A 20,708-nucleotide genomic window follows, 5' to 3' on the forward strand; every position below is an offset into this window, starting at 1 on the left:
AACCTTCATTTGCCTCCTGGCAGATGTCAAGTAAAAAGAAACAATCAAGCCAAAAGAAGAAGGGATTTATTACTCGCAGCAAGTAAGTAGAACACAGGGAACTTTTTCAAAGCTGTGACATGAGCCAGCACTGCATTGATTTTTTTTTTCTTTCCTGAACATATATACCAGAGATGAAAAGCAGTGTGAAACTTATGAAATATTTGGATATAATTAAGGACAGTGAATTATTTTAACAGCTATGTTTGCATTCTTACTACGTGACTTACATGCTAGACACTGCTGCTGCTGCTGCTAAGTCACTTCAGTCATGTCTGACTCTGTGCGACCCCATAGATGGCAGCCCACCAGGCTCCCCCGTCCCCGGGATTCTCCAGGCAAGAACACTGGAGTGGGTTGCCATTTCCTTCTCCAGTGCATGAAAGTGAAAAGTGAAAGTGAAGTCACTCAGTCGTGTTTGACACTCAGCGACCGACCCATGGACTGCAGCCTTACCAGGCTCCTCCGTCCATGAGATTTTCCAGGCAGGAGTACTGGAGTGGGGTGCCATTGCCTTCTCCGAGACACACTAGTGACATCAATATAAGATATTTGGTCCTGACTTTAGAGATTTCAAATCTTATCAGCTAGATTGTAATAAATATGTGGACAAAATGCTGTGTTAACACAAATGAAGGAGGACACTCTTCTCACAAAATATTCAAAAACTTTCTTTGGAAATCTGAAGGAAGAAGAACATCTTTCTTCTTTCAGTGTAGCACAGATTGACTGCAAAGAAAATCTTTGCAAAGGAAATGACTAATGGGAGTTTCAGGTAATTCCTCACTCTATCTGCCTGAATAAATTTTAATTTAATGAAAAAATCAATTTCCATCTGTTCTTTGGCATATTATAGACAAAGTTTAAAAACCTGATAACCTCAATGTCTACAAACTATCTGATGCCTGACAAAGCAATGAAAAATATACAGTTGACCCTTGAACAACTTGGGGGTCAGGGGCACTGACCCTCTGAAGAGTTTAAAATCCACATATAACTTTGGACTTCCCAAAAACTTATCCACTCCTAGCTTACTGGTGATTAGAAGCTTTACCAATAATATAAATGGTTAATTAACAGATATTTTGTATCTTATATATATTATATACTGTGTTCTTACAATAAGGTAAGCGACAGAAGAGAAGATGTCATTAAGGAAATGATGAAGAAAATACATTTATAGTATTGTAATGTTTTATTGATAACAGAAATTTATATTATCTGTCTATAAGATAAATCATCTCTCAGTACCTACATTAATATTGTTATATGATACAAAACAAAGTAGATGTTATACATTCTACTAACACAGACTTAATCAAAAAGAAAAAGATAATGTGAAAAAGATTATTTATTTACAAGTATAACCATTTACATTGATAATGAAGAATAACAATATGATCACTTTATAGACACTTAACCTAAACACTAATGAATGTATCATTATAAAATTTTCATGGCATATAACTATAAGGCATATAACATATAGCATATTATATAAGACATAAGATGGCACATAACAGCCATACTCATAATACAGTATTGGAAATGCTTTACATTAAAAAAATCATAACAAACGACTACGATAGACTAATGCCCAGTTTTTCCTATTGCAAGAAGGAAGCATACTACACAGTAATGTAGTTCTTTGAAAGCTAAGTTATAAAACAATAAGAAAGCTAACACATATAGACTAGTAGCTACATATATTTTATGCATTCATGACAAAACTTTTCCCTAACATTTTTTGGCATTTCTAGGTTATACAGTATATTTTCAAGTTTTTTCTAATTGTTGGAAATATCCAAAAGAATTTCCAATATATTTATTGAAAAAAATCTACATATGAGTGGATCCATGCAGTTCGAGCCTAAGTTGCTCAAAGTTCACACTGTATTTCAAAATTTGGCATGTAGAAAATATACCTAAGCAGTTAACTCATTTTCAGATTTGTTGATTGGGCCAGGGAAGGGTTATTGGCATGGAGAAATCGGGGATTGAGGAGGGCAGGATGGTAAGAGAAAACAGAGTTAAATAGGATGTCACTGTTCAATGATTACCTCCAACTGTGGGCCAGGCTGGAAAAAAGACACTCTCATATAAGGGAATCAGAATGATGTAATTATTAGCACACAGTGGAAGAATACTATAAAACAGTTTTGCACTACACTAGGTCAGAATAGTGGTACAGATATTAATTAGTGTTTTAGTGGAGAAATAGTGAGTCCTTTTGGAGAAGGCAATGGCAACCCACTCCAGTACTCTTGCCTGGAAAATCTCATGGACGGAGGAGCCTGGTAGGCTGTAGTCCATGGGGTCGCTAAGAGTCGGGCACTGCTGAGAGACTTCACTTTCACTTTTCACTTTCATGCATTGGAGAAGGAAATGGCAACCCACTTCAGTGTTCTTGCCTGGAGAATCCCAGGAACGGCAGAGCCTGGTGGGCTGCTGTGTATAGGGTCTCACAGAGTCGGACACGACTGAAACAACTTAGCAGCAGCATCAGTGAATCCTTTGCTACTTCTGTTGTAGCATAGCTACTGAAGAATAACTCACATCAGAAATTCATTTTCAAGAAACTAACATGAAAGATAACGTAAGTATGCTGAGTAATTTTCACACTTTTTTCCTGCTTTACAATTCTTTTCATGGCATCCCTGGCTGTATCATAGTGGAATAAAACTCTTCAAGCAGAGCTTAATGTAATATAAGTACACTGGATTAAACACTCAAAAATTTACTTTTAGCCCAAATGAGTTGCAGATACTGGATGTTAGGTCTTCACATTCATTTGGGGCAAATTACTATGAAGGAATTAATTCATTTTTGCAAGGATGACTGTAATTAAATTCTTACCAGTATGTGGCTCCAGAAACTACTGTAGTGCCACAATACATTTAATTTTTGCTTCCTTGCTCTTTCTTTACACACAAGTGCTCCTACATATAAAGTGAAACCCTCATAGCTAGTAGATAGATCACATTAAGTCGACGTATCATCATAGAGAAAGGTATTTACTGCTCACCTGTTTCAAGGCAATAATATCTTAATTGCTGGATTATGGGTAGTTTTTGAGCATATGCAAATTACTGAAACAAGATCTCCTGTTGTTCCTTCTTTAATTTTCCTGAGTGGGAGAGCTTCAGACCACACAGGAGTTAATTTCTATTCTTCATGGTTTAAGACTCTGTGGTCTTAAATCAAAGGAAAGTGAAACCCCTTCTTAAGAAATTCCAGAGGTGAGGTGGCCTGGCTTGAGGAGGTTTCAGGGACCACAAAAAACTGTAAGGATGAAGACAAAATGACAATTTCATAATTCTAGTAGTTTTGCTCCAAAGTCTTAGTCTTTATCCCTGGTGTATTTTTCTTTATACTTCACATTCAAACTATGTTTACCTCTTCATGAGTCCTACTAGTATTGCCTGCTGCTGTTGCTGCTGCTGCTGCTAAGTCACTTCAGTCATGTCCGACTCTGTGTGACCCCATAGACGGCAGCCCACCAGGCTCCCCCGTCCCTGGGATTCTCCAGGCAAGAATACTGGAGTGGGTTTCCATTTCCTTCTCCAATGCATGAAAGAGAAAAGTGAAAGTGAAGTCGCTCAGTCGTGTCCGACTCTTCGAGACCCCATAGACTGCAGCCTACCAGGCTCCTCCGTCCATGGATTTTCCAAGCAAAGGTACTGGAGTGGGGTGCCACTGCCTTCTCCGAGTATTGCCTGACTTAATACCAAATCTGCCTTAGTCTCTTTTCTTTCATAGTATGTATCATCTTCTAATATATATATATATATTAAAATATGCTTGTTTTGTAATCAACCAGTGTTTCTTCCTCACTACTAGAATATAATCTTTATCAGGGCAGGACCATTTGTCTTTAATATTTCCTAACTTACATGAAATTCCTAGAACAGTGCTCACTTCATAGCAGTGCTCAATAAATATTTATCGTTTGACAACTCAAGGCTAACATCTGAACAAAGATACAAATGTGATAAATGAGTAAATCATGTGGATATCTGCAGAGACCTTGTAACAGAAAGAGGGAACAGCAAGTGTGAAAAGCCAAAGATAGGAGTCACAAGCAACAAAGATGCGAGTGTAGCTAGAAGTGAATGATGGGTAAAGTATAGGGAGGAAAGGCACATACTAAGTGATGAAGCCTAAATTTAGGCCCAGACAGTCTGACTTAGAGGCAGACTAATATCAATAAATATTAAACCTCTTCCCACCTCACTTCCATACCTGGTTTGTTCAGTACACGGTAGTGGTTTAAGTCAGAGAAGAATCGTAAAGAAAAAAAGTTCACCAGTCCCAAATCTAAACCTAAAAAAAACGATGATCAAATCTCACCCACTAAGCTGATACCAAAGAATATTCTGAAGGACTGTGAGGAAAGAATAAATTCTCAAGTAAACTCAGGTCAAAACCAGTGGGCATTTGGTCAATTGTCTAACCAGGAATGACTCAGGGATGGACAATGAATTTTGAGTAATGACTTAGCCTGCTCTCAGCCTCCAGACAGCTGAATTTCCCATTTAAGAAGAGTCTGTGGTGAGAGATAAGACCCCCAGGGCAAAGAGAATCCGAATCACAATCCTAGGCAGGGGACTTCCATTTTATACTGGAAGGGGGAGGGGAGCATGTTCAATGCCAGTTGTATTTCTTGTACCTCTTTTCAACTTGTAGGAAAGAAATTAGTGAGCATTTGCTTAATGCACTAAAGATTATCTTCGCTAGGTAGTGTATAGATCCAACAACTTCAAGTAAGATTCAAAGAATTAGAGGACTTTAAAGACCTGTCCATCTCCAATAACCCAGAATATTTCCGTGTTATAAATATAATCCATGACTGTGGTCGACATGAAAAGTATTTTAAGTCTTACATTTAGGGAGAGGATGATGTTGAAATATTATCTACAAATTCAGTGCTTTAAAATTGTCTTCAGCGGGTTTCTGTGTTTAAGCTTTGCTCTCCAGTTAGAAAACAAATTCTTTTATTTAGCGCTGTCGCTTTCTTGTCATAGCTGCTCCTCCTTCCCCAACCCCTAACAGAATGACACACCTCATCACAGCTGTAGAAACAATGAAAATCTTACAGAGGAAATGCAGTCAGGCAATAACAATCAGGGCTAATATCCACTGAGCACAGTAAATGCTATACCAAGAGTTCACAATAATCTTAGGAGCCCACTCTGAGGGATGAAATAAATCTTTCCCTCTACTCTAAGTTCTTCTGGCTAGTTTAAGATTAATATTGAATGAGACAGATCAACAGGAGAAAATCAAATGTACTTATGTATGCACAAGGGTTCCAATAGGAATATGGGGTCAAAGTACATAGTGAGCAGTTGAGGCTGATATGCCATCTGAGAGAAGGAGAAGGCAGTTGGGGTTTGGGACTTCAAAAAGAAGGAAGGCAGTTCATGCGGAGATGGAAAAGCAAATGTCTGGTAAACAAATGTTCACTGTGCCATGAGAGACAGTGGGACACAGAGAGGACTTTGGTCTTCAGGTCTTGCTGGGCTCCCCTGCCACAATTAGCCCACATTCTTTGCAGGTATCCCTGGTGATACTGCTTTGCCTGGACCAGACTCTTCATATAAATTTTTTAGTCAGCTAGTGGGGAGGTAAAAAGATAGACTTTTTGTGTCTAATCACACTGAAATAATCTTCATACCACAAAAAAGCATTTTGGGGTGGCAAATTTTGCTTTCCTAAACCATGGAAATGTTTTAACTTCTTTTAAAATCAGAAGAAAAAGAAATATTTAGGTCAAAGAAAATGTTCTGATATATGGCATTAATATATGTTTTTTACTAATGTGATTATAAAATGCAATTTTCATATTTTCTATGGAGGAAAGCAAACATGTTTAGGGCCCATGGAATTCAGGAAGTAACTCTGAACTCAATATATGTTTGATGTTTAGGGATAAACATTGTCAAGCGTTCTGGTATAGCTTTACCCACACCCTTTTTTTTTTTTTTTTTTTTAAGTACCTTTCGTCTTTTAGAGTCCACTAAGAAAGTAAGGAGCTGTATACATAAGGCTTCTACTAGGAGGTAGGGTCAGGTTGGCAAAAACATCCAGTACAGGAAGTCAGAGACCTTTGAATCCCAGCACAGGTGCCTCCTCAATCCAAGGTTTGTTCTGGTCCATGAGCCTCAACAATGGCTTCACTGTTTCCCTTACATTCTTAACTTGAGTTTGGTAGTCTGGATCTCATTTGCTGAGTTTTTCTTTAAATTACTGACTTTGCTTCACCCCAAACTAGCCCTTTTTTTGCCAAGAGATGTGATCTTCAGGCTTAAAAGCAAAGGCTAATTCTAAGAAGTTTCTTTCTAGAAAAGTTGTATTCTATATATCTGGATTAACCACCAAACCATACCAATTTTGAGTGAATGGGTCATGCTTCAAGTCCTGATACTGAATGTGAGAGAAAATCAGTTCAGTTCAGTTCAGTCATTCAGTTGCATCTGACTCTTAGCAACCCCATGAATCACAGCATGCCAGGCCTCCCTGTCCATCATCAACTCCCAGAGTCCACCCAAACCCATCTCCATTGAGTCCGCGATACCATCCAACCATCTCATCCTCTGTCGTCCCCTTCTCCTCCTGCCCTAAATCTTTCCCAGCATCAGGGTCTTTTCAAATGAGTCAGCTCTTCACATGAGGTGGCCAAAGCATTGGAGTTTCAGCTTCAACATCAGTCCCTCCAATGAACACCCAGGACTGATCTCCTTTAGGATGGACTGGTTGGATCTCCTTGCAGTCCAAGGGACTCTCAAGAGTCTTCTCCAACACCACAGTTCAAAAGCATCAATTCTTCGGCGCTCAGCTTTCTTTATAGTCCAAGTCTCACATCCATACATAACTACTGGAAAAATCATAGCCTTGACTAGATGGACCTTTGTTGACAAAGTAATGTCTCTGCTTTTTAATATGCTGTCTAGGTTGGTCATAATTTTCCTTCCAAGCAGTAAGCGTCTTTTAATTTCATGGCTGCTGTCACATCTGCAGTGCTTTTAGAGCCCCCCAAAATAAAGTCAGCCACTATTTCCACTGTTTCCCCATCTATTTCCCATGAAGTGATGGGACCAGATGCCATGATCTTCATTTTCTGAATGTTGAGCTTTAAGCCCATTTCTTCACTCTCCTCTTTCACTTTCATCAAGAGGCTCTTTAGTTCTTCTTCACTTTCTGCCATAGGGTGGTGTCATCTCCATATCTGAGATTATTGATATTTCTCCTGGCAACCTTGATTCCAGCTTGTGCTTCCTCCATCCCAGCGTTTCTCATGATGTAGTCTGCATATAAGTTAAATAAGCAGGGTGACAATATACAGCCTTGACATACTCCTTTTCCTATTTGGAACCAGTCTGTTGTTCCATGTCCGGTTCTAACTGTTGCTTTCTGACCTGCATACAGGTTTCTCAAGAGGCAGGTCAGGTGGTCTGGTATTCCCATCTCTTTCAGAATTTTCCACAGTTTATTGTGATCCACACAGTCAAAGGCTTTGACATAGTCAATAAAGCAGAAATAGATGTTTTTCTGGAACTCTCTTGCTTTTTCCATGATACAGCAGATGTTGGCAGTTTGATCTCTGGTCCCTCTGCCTTTTCTAAAACCAGCTTGAACATCTGGAAGTTCACGGTTCACATATTGCTGAAGCCTGGCTTGGAGAATTTGAGCGTTACTTTCTAGCGTGTGAGATGAGTGCAATTGTGCGGTAGTTTGAGCATTCTTTGGCATTGCCTTTCTTTGGGATTGGAATGAAAATTGACCTTTTCCAGTCCTGTGGCTACTGCTGAATTTTCCAAATTTGCTGACGTATTGAGTGCAGCAGTTTCACAGCATCATCTTTTAGGATTTGGAATAGCTCAACTAGAATTCCATCACCTCCACTAGCTTTGTTTGTACTAAGAGAAAATACTGTCCCTAAAACTGATGTAATTCTAACTAAAACAAGCTACTACTCTGTAGTGACCTCTCTCTCACAAGGGGACAGTTGAGGATGTGATGTTTTAATTTTTATTTTTTAGATTGCTGCTATTTCATAATTCTAGCCTTTGTTCTGCAGCAGGTGTTAAGGGGTGACTATACAGTGTTACATTAATATTTTTTCTTATAATGGACATAAGAAATCAGGACTGAAAAATCTAATTCTAAGAGATGTGTCTTTTTATTGCATCCTTTCATTCACAGTTGTATTGAATCAGGTATTTAGTTTAAAAAATCAAGATATATTCCATGTCAAGTATGTCTCACATTCCTTGTATTCATTTTGTACTCTATTGGCCTATATCTAAAGTATTCAGTAATTGATATTTTATATAACTTTATATTAAACATATTTGATAAATAAAGTTAGTTTGCATCCATCTGAGAAGGGTCTTCTGCGGACTTAATGGACATTGTTAATAGGATCTATCCATTGATTTTAATTTGTCACTCTTTCCCTCTTTCTCTGGGATTGAGCTAGGATGCCTGTAAAGGTTTACAATGAGGAAACAACATCAGGCCTCTGAGTCAGGGCCACTAAGTAGAGATTCAGAAAACAAAATTCAAGATGATACAAGTAAATCAGACAAATATAAAAATTACAGAGGTTAAACCTTTTTCAGTCCTTTGAGGATCTGCAAATTTTTTAAGGCATTCAAGGAGAGGACAATAGTTAATAAACAGGATTTTATTTCTTGCATTATCCAAGATATGACATGTTATGAAATATTTGTATTGGTCATGAAAAAGACAAACTGGAAAATTGTGTAGACGCTTTCACAGCCTCAGTCTTGCATCAGTACACTATTTTTATTTATATTTTATTGGCCAGAATTGGCAGTAAATTCTGCCTGGAGAGCATATCACTCTTATTTTCAGGGTAGAGTTGCCAGATTTTGTATGCATAATGTATATACTAACAGGCCATTCAGTTGAATTTGTACTTCAGATAAATACAAATAATCGGCATATACTAAAAATTGTCCTGGTTTGTCTGAAATTCAAATTTCACTGAGCATCTTGTATTTTACCTGGCAGTCCTCTCATGCAGGTAAAGGGCCTTGGTGAACACTGGCAATCACTACTTTAATAGTCTAATCAAATGCCCTCAGGCATTTGCTTTTGTTTAGGGAAAACATTCCCCTCCGCTCCCCCAGGAAATCCTTCTGGTGACCCTCAACGCAATCCACCTGGACCCTATCTTGAGTGATTGAAGAAAGCTATTTATTATTTTTATTTCTGTTCTTTTCTAATAATCTATTTCTGTAAAAACCACGTTTTACAAACTAGCATTACAGTGACCTATATGGTGGCAGAGCAAATTTAGCTTGCTAAATTGTGTCCTGAGGTATCTGCAGATAGTGCCTATTGACTTTTGTTGAAGGGCAAAGTTTGACTCATAGAGATAGCACAACTTGCCCCTAAGGCTGTATTCAATGAACAGAGCAAAGTTTAGAATGGATGAGCAGTTTTAAAGTTACACTAGAACAGAAGCAATGGTCCAGGGAATCAAACTTTTAGAAACTAGCTTAAGAAGCTGGTCTGAGGAGATGTGCATGAATGTGGATTTTAGGGGAAATGATTTATGCACAGAGGAAGAAATGTCTGGGGAAAAGAGGTGAAAGGTCATGTGTCAGAAAAGTATGTTCCATGACCATTTCTGTGGTTTGGAGGAGATTTATTCCTAAATTCCAATAGTTAGATAAAAAGACAAAATGAACAGCATAAATAAGACAAAACAAACAAGACAAAGGATCTGGGTACAACACTAAGCGAGATGGCATAGACACCCTTCTTGGTTCAGATCCAGATTTAGAAGGCTTGTAAGGGTCTAATAGTTTTATAAGCCATTATTATTCACTTCATAGATTTCAAGACATTTTTTCCACCATTAAAACTCACTTAAAGTCATGTTACTTAACATCTATGAAGTCTTAAAATTGTTTGATGCCAGGTCGTAATGGTGACTTATTGGTGTAAAAACTTTAACACCTATAGTAAGATCAGAAGACTGCATCAAAGTGACTATGATTAGAAAAAAAAAAAAAAATAACATTTTTTTATTAAACCAAACATGGCTAGATTGCTTGCAAGAAATATGGGAGGATTGTTGTTTAGTCGCTAGGTCTTATCTGACTCTGCCACCCCATGAACTGCAGCACACCAGGCCTCCCTGTTCTTTGCTATCTCCCAGAGTTTGCTCAAGTTCATGTGGATTGAGTTGGTGACGCCATCAAGCCATCTCTTCCTCTGCTGTCCTATTCTCCTCCTGACCTCAATCTTCCTGAGCGTCAGGGTCTTTTTCAATGAGTCAGCTCTTCACATCAGGTGGCCAAAGTATTGGAGCTTGAGCTTCAGCATCAGTCCTTCCAATGAACATTCAAGGTTGATTTCCTTTAGGATTGACTGATTTGATCTCTTTGTTGTCCAAGGAATGCTCAAGAGACTTCTCTAGCATCACAATTTGAAAGCATCAGTTCTTTGGCTCTCAGGCTTCTTTATGGTCCAACTCTCACATCCTTACTTGACTACTGGAAAAACAGAGCTTTGACAATACAGATCTGCCAGCAAAGTGATGTCTGTGCTTTTTTTATATAATGTCTAGGTTTGTAATAGTTTTTCTTTCAAGGATCCAGCGTCTTTTCATTTTGTGGCAGTCACCATCCACAGTGATTTTAGAGCCCAAGAAAATAAAATCTCTCACTGTTTCGACTTTTTCCCTTTCTAATTGTGAAGTGATGGGACCAGATTCCATGGTCTTAGTTTTTCAGATGTTGAGTTTGAAAGTCAGTTTTCCCACATGGGAGGGTAGAAACAGCAAATAAAGTAAATAAAATGCCTATACGTTAATCAAAGAGATGATAATAGACATTTTACATACAGATTAAATGTTAGCACCTCTCTCAAAGCATACACACCTTTGGTGAAGGGGTAGATGGGTAGGTGGCAGATAATCAAAGTTGGGGCCAAGAATTCTAAGAACTGAGAAAATGAGATCTTACATAACTTAGAGCTGATTCTGTTTTCCCTGTTTCCCTCAATAATTGCTCATTTGTGTGGTTTACTAACTATAGTAACAGGATTTTCAGTAGTTTACTAGTTGTAGTTATGATTTTTAGTAATCAATATATTTTGAGGGGATTATAGAAAAGGGTTATTATGCAATATAAATGAGGTGATACATGTAATGCACCAAGAATGTGGCCTGCCACAGCATCAGTAGTAGTTCTTATTTTTTTTTTTAATTTTATTTTTTAACTCTATAGTATTGTATTGGTTTTGCCATATATCAAAATGAATCTGCCACAGGCATATACATGTTCCCCATCCGAAACCCCCTCCCTCTTCCCTCCCTGTACCATCCCTCTAGGTCGTCCCAGTGCACCAGCCCCCAGCATCCAGTATCGTGCATCGAACCTGGACTGGCGACTCGTTTCATATATGATATTATACATGTTTCAATGCCATTCTCCCAAATCATCCCACCCTCTCCCTCCCCCACAGAGTCCAAAAGACTGTTCTATACATCAGTGTCTCTTTTGCTGTCTCATACACAGGGTTATTGTTACCATCTTTCTAAATTCCATATATATGCGTACTTATTATTTTTTAAATTTTGTTTATTAATTATATCACTATCATTTTAATATAATGGCTCCTCAAATTTAGTCACATGAAATTAATACAAATATTTACTTTCTTTCTCCCCCTAACATCCTACTAACCTACACAAACCCTCTAGACAATTAGTATCACCTGATGATACTTTTTTCATTCTTATCTCATTTCCTTTAATTGGGCCCATATCTAGCCTCTTCAACTAAGTTCTATTTATAGGAAAATGGCACATACATTTCACAATATCAGGGAATCCATCTTGAGGGTTCCCCAGACATCTCTATCTTCTCAATCACATATTGCCTAGATAGTATTAAATTCTAGCTCCTTGTATTACTAACTGAAAGAATTACATTTTTCTCATCTGTAAAATGGGCTTCCCTTGTGGCTTAGCAGTAAAGAGTCCACCTGCCAATGCAGGCAATACAAGTTCAATCCCTGGGTCAGGAAGATCCCCTGTAGAAGGAAATGGCAATCCACTCCAGTATCCTTGCCTAGGAAATACCATAAACAGAGGAGCCTGGTGGGCTACAGTCCATGGGGTTGTGGAAGAGTTGGACATGATTTAGCAACCAAACATCTGCAAGTTGGAGATAATAATTATTACATATCTCAAGAGGCTGTGAAGACTAACTTATAAGGTAAATATGCCTGACTCAGTTCAGTTCAGATCAGTTCAATCACGCAGTCGTGTCCAACTCATTCCACCCCATAGACTGAAGCATGTCAGGCTTCTCTGTCCATCATCAACTCCCGGAGCCCACTCAAACTCATGTCCATTGAGTCAATGTTGCCATACAACCATCTCAACCTCTCTTACCCCCTTTTCCTTCCCACTTCAATCTTTCCCATCAAATGGTCTTTTCTGATGAGTCATTTCTTTGCATCAGGTGGCCAGAGTATGGGAGTTTCAGTTTCAGCATCAGTTATTGTAATCAATATTCAGGACTGATCTCCTTTAGGATGGACTTGTTGGATCTCCTTGCTGTCCAAGGGACTCTTGAATCTTCTCCAACACCACAGTTCAAAAGCATCAATTCTTCAGTGCTCAGCTTTCTTTATAGTCCAACTCTCACATCCATACATGACTACTGGAAAAACCATAGTCTGGACTAGACAGACCTTTGTTGGCAAAGTAATGTCTCTGCTTTTCAATATACTGTCTATGTTGGTCAGAACTTTCCTTCCAAGGAGCAAGTGTCTTTTAATTTCATGGCTGCAGTCACCATCTGCACTGATTTTGGAGCCCCCCAAAATAAAGTCAGTGACTGTTTCCACTGTTTCCCCATCTATTTGCCATGAAGTGATGGAACCAGATGCCATGATCTTAGTTTTCTGAATGTTGAGTTTTAAGCCAACTTTTTCACTCTCTTTCACTTTCATCAAGAGACTCTTTAGTTCTTCTTCATTTTCTGCCATGAGTGTGGTTTCATCTGCATATCTGAGGTTATTGATATCTCTCCTGAATCTCTCTTGATTCCAGCTTGTGCTGCATCCAGCCAGGCATTTCATATGATATACTCTGCATATAACCTAAATAAACATTGTGACAATATACAGTCTTGATGTACTCCTTTCCTGATTTGGAACCAGTCTGTTCCATGTACAGTTCTAGCTGTTGTTTCATGATCTGCGTATATATTTCTCAGGAGGCAGGTCAGGTAGTCTGGTATTCCCATCTCTTTAAAAATTTTCCACAGTTTGTTGTGATCCACACAGTCAAAGGTTTTGGCATAGTCAATAAAGCAGAAGTAGATGTTTTTGTGGAACTCTCTTGCTTTTTTGATGATCCAATGGATGTTGGCAGTTTAATGTCTGGTTCCACTGCCTTTTCTAACTTCAGCTTGAACATCTGAAAGTTCATGGTTCATGTACTGTTGAAGCCTGGCTTGCAGAATTTTGAGCATTACTTTGCTAGTGTGTGAGCTGGGTATAATTGGGCAGTGCTTTGACCATTCTTTGGCATTGCCTTTCTTTGGGATTGGAACAAAAACTGACATTTTCCAGGCCTGTGGTCACTGCTGCTTTTTCCAAATTTGCTGACATATTAAGTGCAGCACTTTCACAGCATCATCTTTTAAGATTTGAAATAGCTCAACTGGAATTCCATCACCCCCACTAGCTTTGTTCGTGGTGATGCTTCCTAAGGCCCACTTGACTTTGCCTTCCAGGATGTCTGGCTCTAGGTGAGTGATCAAACCTTCGTGATTATCTGGGTCATGAAGAGTCTTTTTTGTATAGTTCTTCAGTGTATTCTTGCCAACTTTTCTTCATATCTTCTGCTTCTGTTAGATCCATATCATTTCTGTCCTTTATTGTGCCCATCTTTTCATGAAAAGTTCCCTTGGTATTGCTAATTTTCTTGAAGAGAGCTCTAGTCTTTCTCATTATATTATTTTCCTCTCTTTCTTTGCATTGATCACTGAGGAAGGCTTTCTTATCTCTCCTTGCTATTTCTTGCAACTCTGCATTCAAATGGGTATATCTTTCCTTTTCTCATTTGCCTTTCCTATCTCTTCTTTTCATAGCTATTTTTAAGGCCTCCTCAGACAACTATTTTGCCTTTTTGCATTTCTTTTTCTTGGGGATGATCTTGGTCACTGCCTCCTGTTCAATGTCACAAACCTCTGTCCATAGTTCTTCAGGCACTCTGCCTATCAGATCTAATCCCTTGAATCTATTTCTCACTTTCACTGTATAATCATAAGGGATTTGATTTAGGTCATACCTGAATTATCTAGTGGTTTTTCCCTACTTTATTCAATTTAAGTCTGAATTTGCAATAAGGAGTTCATGATATGAGCCACAGTCAGCTCCCATTCTTATTTTTGCTGACTGTACAGAGCTTCTCCATCTTTGGTTGCACAGGATATAATCAATTGATTTTGGTATTGACCATCTGGTGATGTCCATGTGTAGAGTCTTCTTTTGTGTTGCTGGAAGAGGGTGTTTGCTATGATCAATGTGTTCTATTGGCAAAACTCTATTAGCCTTTGCCCTGCTTCATTCTGTACTCCAAGACCCAATTTGCCTGTTATTCCAGGTATTTCTTGACTTCCTAGTTTTGCATTCCAGTCCTCTATAATGAAAAGGACATCTTTTTTGAGTGTTAGTTCTAGAAAGTCTTGTAGGTGTTCATAGAACCATTCAACTTCAGCTTCTTCAGCATTACTGGTCAGGGCATAGACTTGGATTACTGTGATATTCAATGATTTGCCTTGGAAATGAACAGAGATCATTCTGTCATTTTTAACATTGCATCCAAGTAATGCATTTTGTGTTCTTTTGCTGACCATGATGGCTACTGCATTTCTTCTAAGGGGTTCTTGTCCGCATTAGTAGATATAATTGTCATCTGATTTAAATTCACCCATTCCAGTCCATTTTAGCTTGCTGATCCCTAAAATTCAGTGTTCATTCTTACCATCCCCTGTTTGACCACTTCCAATTTGCCTTGATTCATGGGCCTAACATTCCAGGTTCCTATGCAATATTGCTCTTTACAGCATCAGACTTACCACAAGTCACATCCATAACTGGGTGTTGCTGTTGCTTTGGCTCCATCTCTTCATTCTTTCTGGAGTTATTTCTCCACTGACTTCCAGTAGCATATTGGGCACCTATTGACCTGGGGAGATCATCTTTCAGTGTCCTCTTTTTGCCTTTTCATACCATTCATGGGGTTCTCAAGGCAAGAATACTGAAATGGTTTGCTATTCCCTTTTCTGGTAGACCATATTTTGTCAGAACTCTCCACCATAACCTGTCTGTCTTGTGTGGCCCTACATGGCACGGATCATAGTTTCACTGAGTTAGACAAGGCTGTGGTCCATGTGATCAAATTGGTTAGTTTTCTGTGATTATGGTTTTCAGTCTGTCTGCCCTCCGATGGAGAAGGATAAGAGGCTTAGGGAAGCTTCCTGATGGGAGAGACTGGCAGAGGGGAAACTGGGTCTTCTTCTGATGGGCTCAGTAAATCTTATACCAATTTTCTGTTGAAGGGCTGGGCTGTGTTTTCTCCCTGTTATTTGACCTGAGGCCAAACTATGATGGAAGTAATGAAGATAATGTTGACCTCCTTCAAAAGATCTAATGCATGCCCTGATATACTCAGTGCCCCCAACCCTGCAGCAGGCCACTGCTGACCCATGCCTCCACTGGAGACTCCAGTACACTCACAGGCATGTCTGGGTCAGTCTCTTGTGGGGTCACGGCTCCTTTCTCCTGGGTCCTGGTGCACACAACGTTCTGTTTGTGCTCTCCAAGGGTCTGTTTCCAGTTCTGTGTAAGTTCTGGTGGCTCTATGGTGGGTTAGTGGTGACCTCCTCCAAGAGGGCTTATGCCATACCCAGGTCTACTGCACCCAGAGCCCCTGCTACTATACCTGACTGCATGAAGCTATTTAATAAATATTGTTTCCCACCACAATTCTCGGTGGTGGATATTGTTAGCAGATTTTAAATTTACATACTTTCTACCCAACCTATTTTGATTTCCTTGAAAACAGCCAACATAGTTTTATATATGAATGCATCTCTTTTGGTTCCTATTACCATGCATTTCATTTAATGTGTTAAGCCAATACTGGTAAGATATTTTGATCTGGGGATTTAAAATGCTTTGCATGACCAGGGATCTTTGTTGTGATGGAATGCTCTGCATCCTGATTGTATAAATATCAACATGGTTGTGATATTGTACCATAACTATGTAAGATATTATCATTGCGGACTCTCCTAGGGGCTCAGACAGTAAAAAGTCTGCCTGCAATACAGGAGACCTGGGCTCAATCCCTAGGTGGGGAAGATCCCATGGAGTAGAAAATGGCAAGCCATTCCAGTACTTTTGCCTTGAAAATCCCATGGGCAGAGGAGTCTGGCAGACTACAATCCATGGGGTCACAAAGCATTGGACTCAACTGAGCATGCACACACCATCACCACCATTGGGGGAGACTGGCAAAAGACATGAAGGATCTCTTAGATTATTTCTTATGACTCTATTTGAATCTATACAATTATCTCCAGCTAAAGTTCAATTAAACAATATATTGCATGTTGACTATTGTTGTTTGGTGTTTCTTCTGTTGTGACAGAATCTTGTTTTTCTTGATTTTTATATATATTGAGAGGCTACAGATAATATCTTTAATAAAATAAATTAGTATAAAGCACGATTATTTAGGTACTGATTCATGTAAGTATGTTTCTTTTTGTAAACTGTTAAAACCACTTAAGTCATCTAAAATCGTTGGGCACTTGGGAGTTTTATATATTCAGTGGCCCCAGTTAGTTTGTGTCTTTTAATTTTCACTTCTTTTGCCAACCAAATGCCTTATTTGCCATTGTCAGCTCCTCTCCTCGGGAGTTATTTCACCTTCCCAAGCATTTTATCACCTCAAATACAACCCATCTGTGTTGTTTCAGGCCAAGTGTAGCAGAAGAGAGCAGTGCCAAGCCTTCTGTGAATTCAGGTACTTTCTTCTGCCCTTGAGCACCTGGAAATGACTTTATCTTTTTTTTTTTTCCTGAATAAAATACAAAATAGCTTTAATCATCTAGTGTTGAAGATCTGAACAAAAGAGGTCAAGGAGATAAGGGCACATTTTGCTAAGATCTCAACTGTCACTTCAGACAGCCAGTGGAGAGGACCTTAATTAAAGTCAAACCTGGGAGATGCCCTTCTGGGGCTGCTGTGTCCTTGAAATAGGATCAGGTTTCATGATCTCAATTCAAATCTATGGCATATATGATATTCTCCTGTATTATTTGAAGCATGTGGACCCATAAAATCCAGGGGAAGTTCAATCACAAACAGTGCCCTATGTGTTTGGATATATATTCAGGAGATAGTGGTTTTATAATGTAGCTTTGGGTTCAAGTATTTTTCTAAAACATGTTCTTCTAACAGTGAATTTGGAATTGCAACATGATTGAGAGCTGTCTTTCTCAGAGAGTAGTACTCCTGCAATAATAATAATACCAGATATCCAAAGAGACAGCAAACATTGCCATATATCATCTATTTTGGAAGTCTTTTTATCCCCTGCTGCTGCTGCTAAATCGCTTCAGTCATGTCCAACTCCGTGCAGCCCCATAGACGGCAGCCCACCAGGCTCCGCCGTCCCTGGGATTCTCCAGGCAAGAACACTTTTATCCCCAGGATGCTCCAAATTGAGGTACTAGCTTGACTTTCTGAGAGCTATCCTAGTAGAATTTTGTAAAGATAGGGAATAGAATAAGGAAAAGGAGGACAGAATTACATATACCAACTTTCCTCTTTTATACCTCAACCCCTTATCATCAGAAAGATGAAGCATAACATTCTTCCCACTCTTTCACATTGCAGACTACAGAGCACCCCTGTGTAGCTTATTATCTTCTTCACTGAACTGTGTGTTATGTTTCAGTTAAACAGACTTGGACAAAATAGTTGTGGCTGGGTGCACAGTTTGAATTGCCCATAGCAGATCCTTCTTTACATGGCCTGGATCATAGAAAGAATACTGGAGTGGACATATATGTTAGTGTGTTTAACGCACACAAGGAGGTTTGGAAGGATACACTCAACATAATTGAGTGGAAGTAGGGAAGCCAAAATTGAGGACAAGTAGGAAAGCCAAAAGTGAGGAGTTTAAAGGCTATGTTAGTTTCCTTTATTTATAAGAACAAAGTAATTATATATCATATGGGGAAAATACTAAAAAATATTTACAAGACAGTCTTCCTTTGAAGTATTCTTCTAATATCTATTCTTGGGTAGATAATCTCAGAATGCACTTTTGCAGAGCCATGCACCTTGGGAAATACTAATGAAGTAGTTAAGGGATCACCTTCCCCACTTCCTCCTCAAATTCTAGATCCTAGCAATGACTTCAGATCTGCTTGCAAATATTTAAATAAATGACTTGATAAAATCAATTGATAATGGTCATTTAATTCTGAGAGTTAGGAAGTCTTTGAGTGTTTTTAAGCAGGTCACTTTCTGTTCTGTTAAAGCTATTGTTATTCACACACTGAACAGATTACATCCAAAAATGTGTGGGTAAATCCCACAGTAACTTACTACCTGTATGATAATTAGGACTTGACCAAATTTGGCTGTTTTTTCCATTTATTTAAATATAGCCATGATAAACAGAATGGGGGCATGTTGGAATAAAACATTAGGCTTCCTTTTGTTGTTTTTCCCTTTTGTTGTTGCTATTGATGATTGGTCTTACTGATCTCTGAAATACCTGCAATGGTCCAAAGCAAGAGACACGTAGGCCTAGAAGATAGTAGAACATATTCTTTTCCCTCCATTGGTGTTGATCTCAAGAGAGCTGGATGGAATTCCAGTTGAACTATTCCAAATCCTGAAAGATGATGCTGTGAAAGTGCTGCACTCAATATACCAGCAAATTTGGAAAACTCAGCCGTGGCCACAGGACTGGAAAAGGTCAGTTTTCATTCCAATCCCAAAGAAAGGCAATGCCAAAGAATGCTCAAACTACCGCACAATTGCACTCATCTCACACGTTAGTAAAGTAATGCTCAAAATTCTCCAAGCCAGGCTTCAGCAATATGTGAACTGTGAACTTCCTGATGTTCAAGCTGGTTTTAGAAAAGGCAGAGGAACCAGAGATCAAATTGCCAACATCTGCTGGATCTTGGAAAAAGCAAGAGAGTTCCAGAAAAGCATCTATTTCTGCTTTATTGACTATGCCAAAGCCTTTGACTGTGTGGATCACAATAAACTGTGGACAATTCTGAAAGAGATGGGAATACCAGACCACCTGACCTGCCTCTTGAGAAATTTGTATGCAGGTCAGGAAGCAACAGTTAGAACTGGACATGGAACAACAGACTGGTTCCAAATAGGAAAAGGAGTTCATCAAGGCTGTATATTGTCACCCTGTTTATTTAACTTCTATGCAGAGTACATCACGAGAAATGCTGGACTGGAAGAAACACAAGCTGGAATCAAGATTGCCGGGAGAAATATCAATAACCTCACATATGCGGATGACACCACCCTTATGGCAGAAATTGAAGAGGAACTCAAAAGCCTCTTGATGAAGGTGAAAGTGGAGAGTGAAAGAGTTGGCTTAAAGCTCAACATTCAGAAAATGAAGATCATGGCATCCGGCCCTATCACTTCATGGGAAATAGATAGGGAAACAGTGGAAACAGTGTCAGACTTTATTTTTCTGGGCTCCAAAATCACTGCAGATGGTGACTGCAGCCATGAAATTCAAAGACGCTTACTCCTTGGAAGGAAAGTTATGACCAACCTGGGTAGCATATTCAAAAGCAGAGACATTACTTTCCCAACAAAGTTTCGTCTAGTCAAGGCTATGGTTTTTCCTTTGGTCATGTATGGATGTGAGAGTTGGACTGTGAAAAAGGCTGAGCACCGAAGAATTGATGCTTTTGAACTGCGGTGTTGGAGAAGACTCTTGAGAGTCACTTGGATTGCAAGGAGATCCAACCAGTCCATTCTGAAGGAGATCAGCCCTGGGTGATCTTTGGAAGGAATGATGCTAAAGTTGAAACTCCAGTACTTTGGCCATCTCATGCAAAGAGTTGACTCATTGGAAAAGACTCTGATGCTGGGAGGGATTGGGGGCAGGAGGAGAAGGGGACAACAGAGGATGAGATGGCTGGATGGCATCGCTGACTCGATGGACGTGAGTCTCAGTGAACTCCGGGTGTTGGTGATGGACAGGGAGGCCTGGCATGCTGCGATTCATGGGGTCACAAAGAGTGGGACTCGACTGAGTGACTGATCTGATCTGATCTGATCTGATACATGCACTTACATTTTGACCTACAAATCCCACTTTCATGAATTTATCATGAAGCTACAACTCCAACAATATGAAAATGTATATGCAAAAGGTTATTTTGTCTAGAATTATTGGTAACTGCAAAATAATTGACCTAAATGCACATGTATAGACTATTGGTTTAAACAAATGTGTTTATACATTGTTAGTACAATGCATCATAAAGAAGAGTGGAGGGGATCTCAATGAATTAATACACAGATTTCCTATATGTATAATA

The sequence above is a fragment of the Bos grunniens genome, chromosome 11 (assembly GCF_055505025.1).
Source record: "Bos grunniens cultivar Pamir isolate PY7600 chromosome 11, Bosgru_T2T1.0, whole genome shotgun sequence".
Taxonomy (NCBI): domain Eukaryota; kingdom Metazoa; phylum Chordata; class Mammalia; order Artiodactyla; family Bovidae; genus Bos; species Bos grunniens.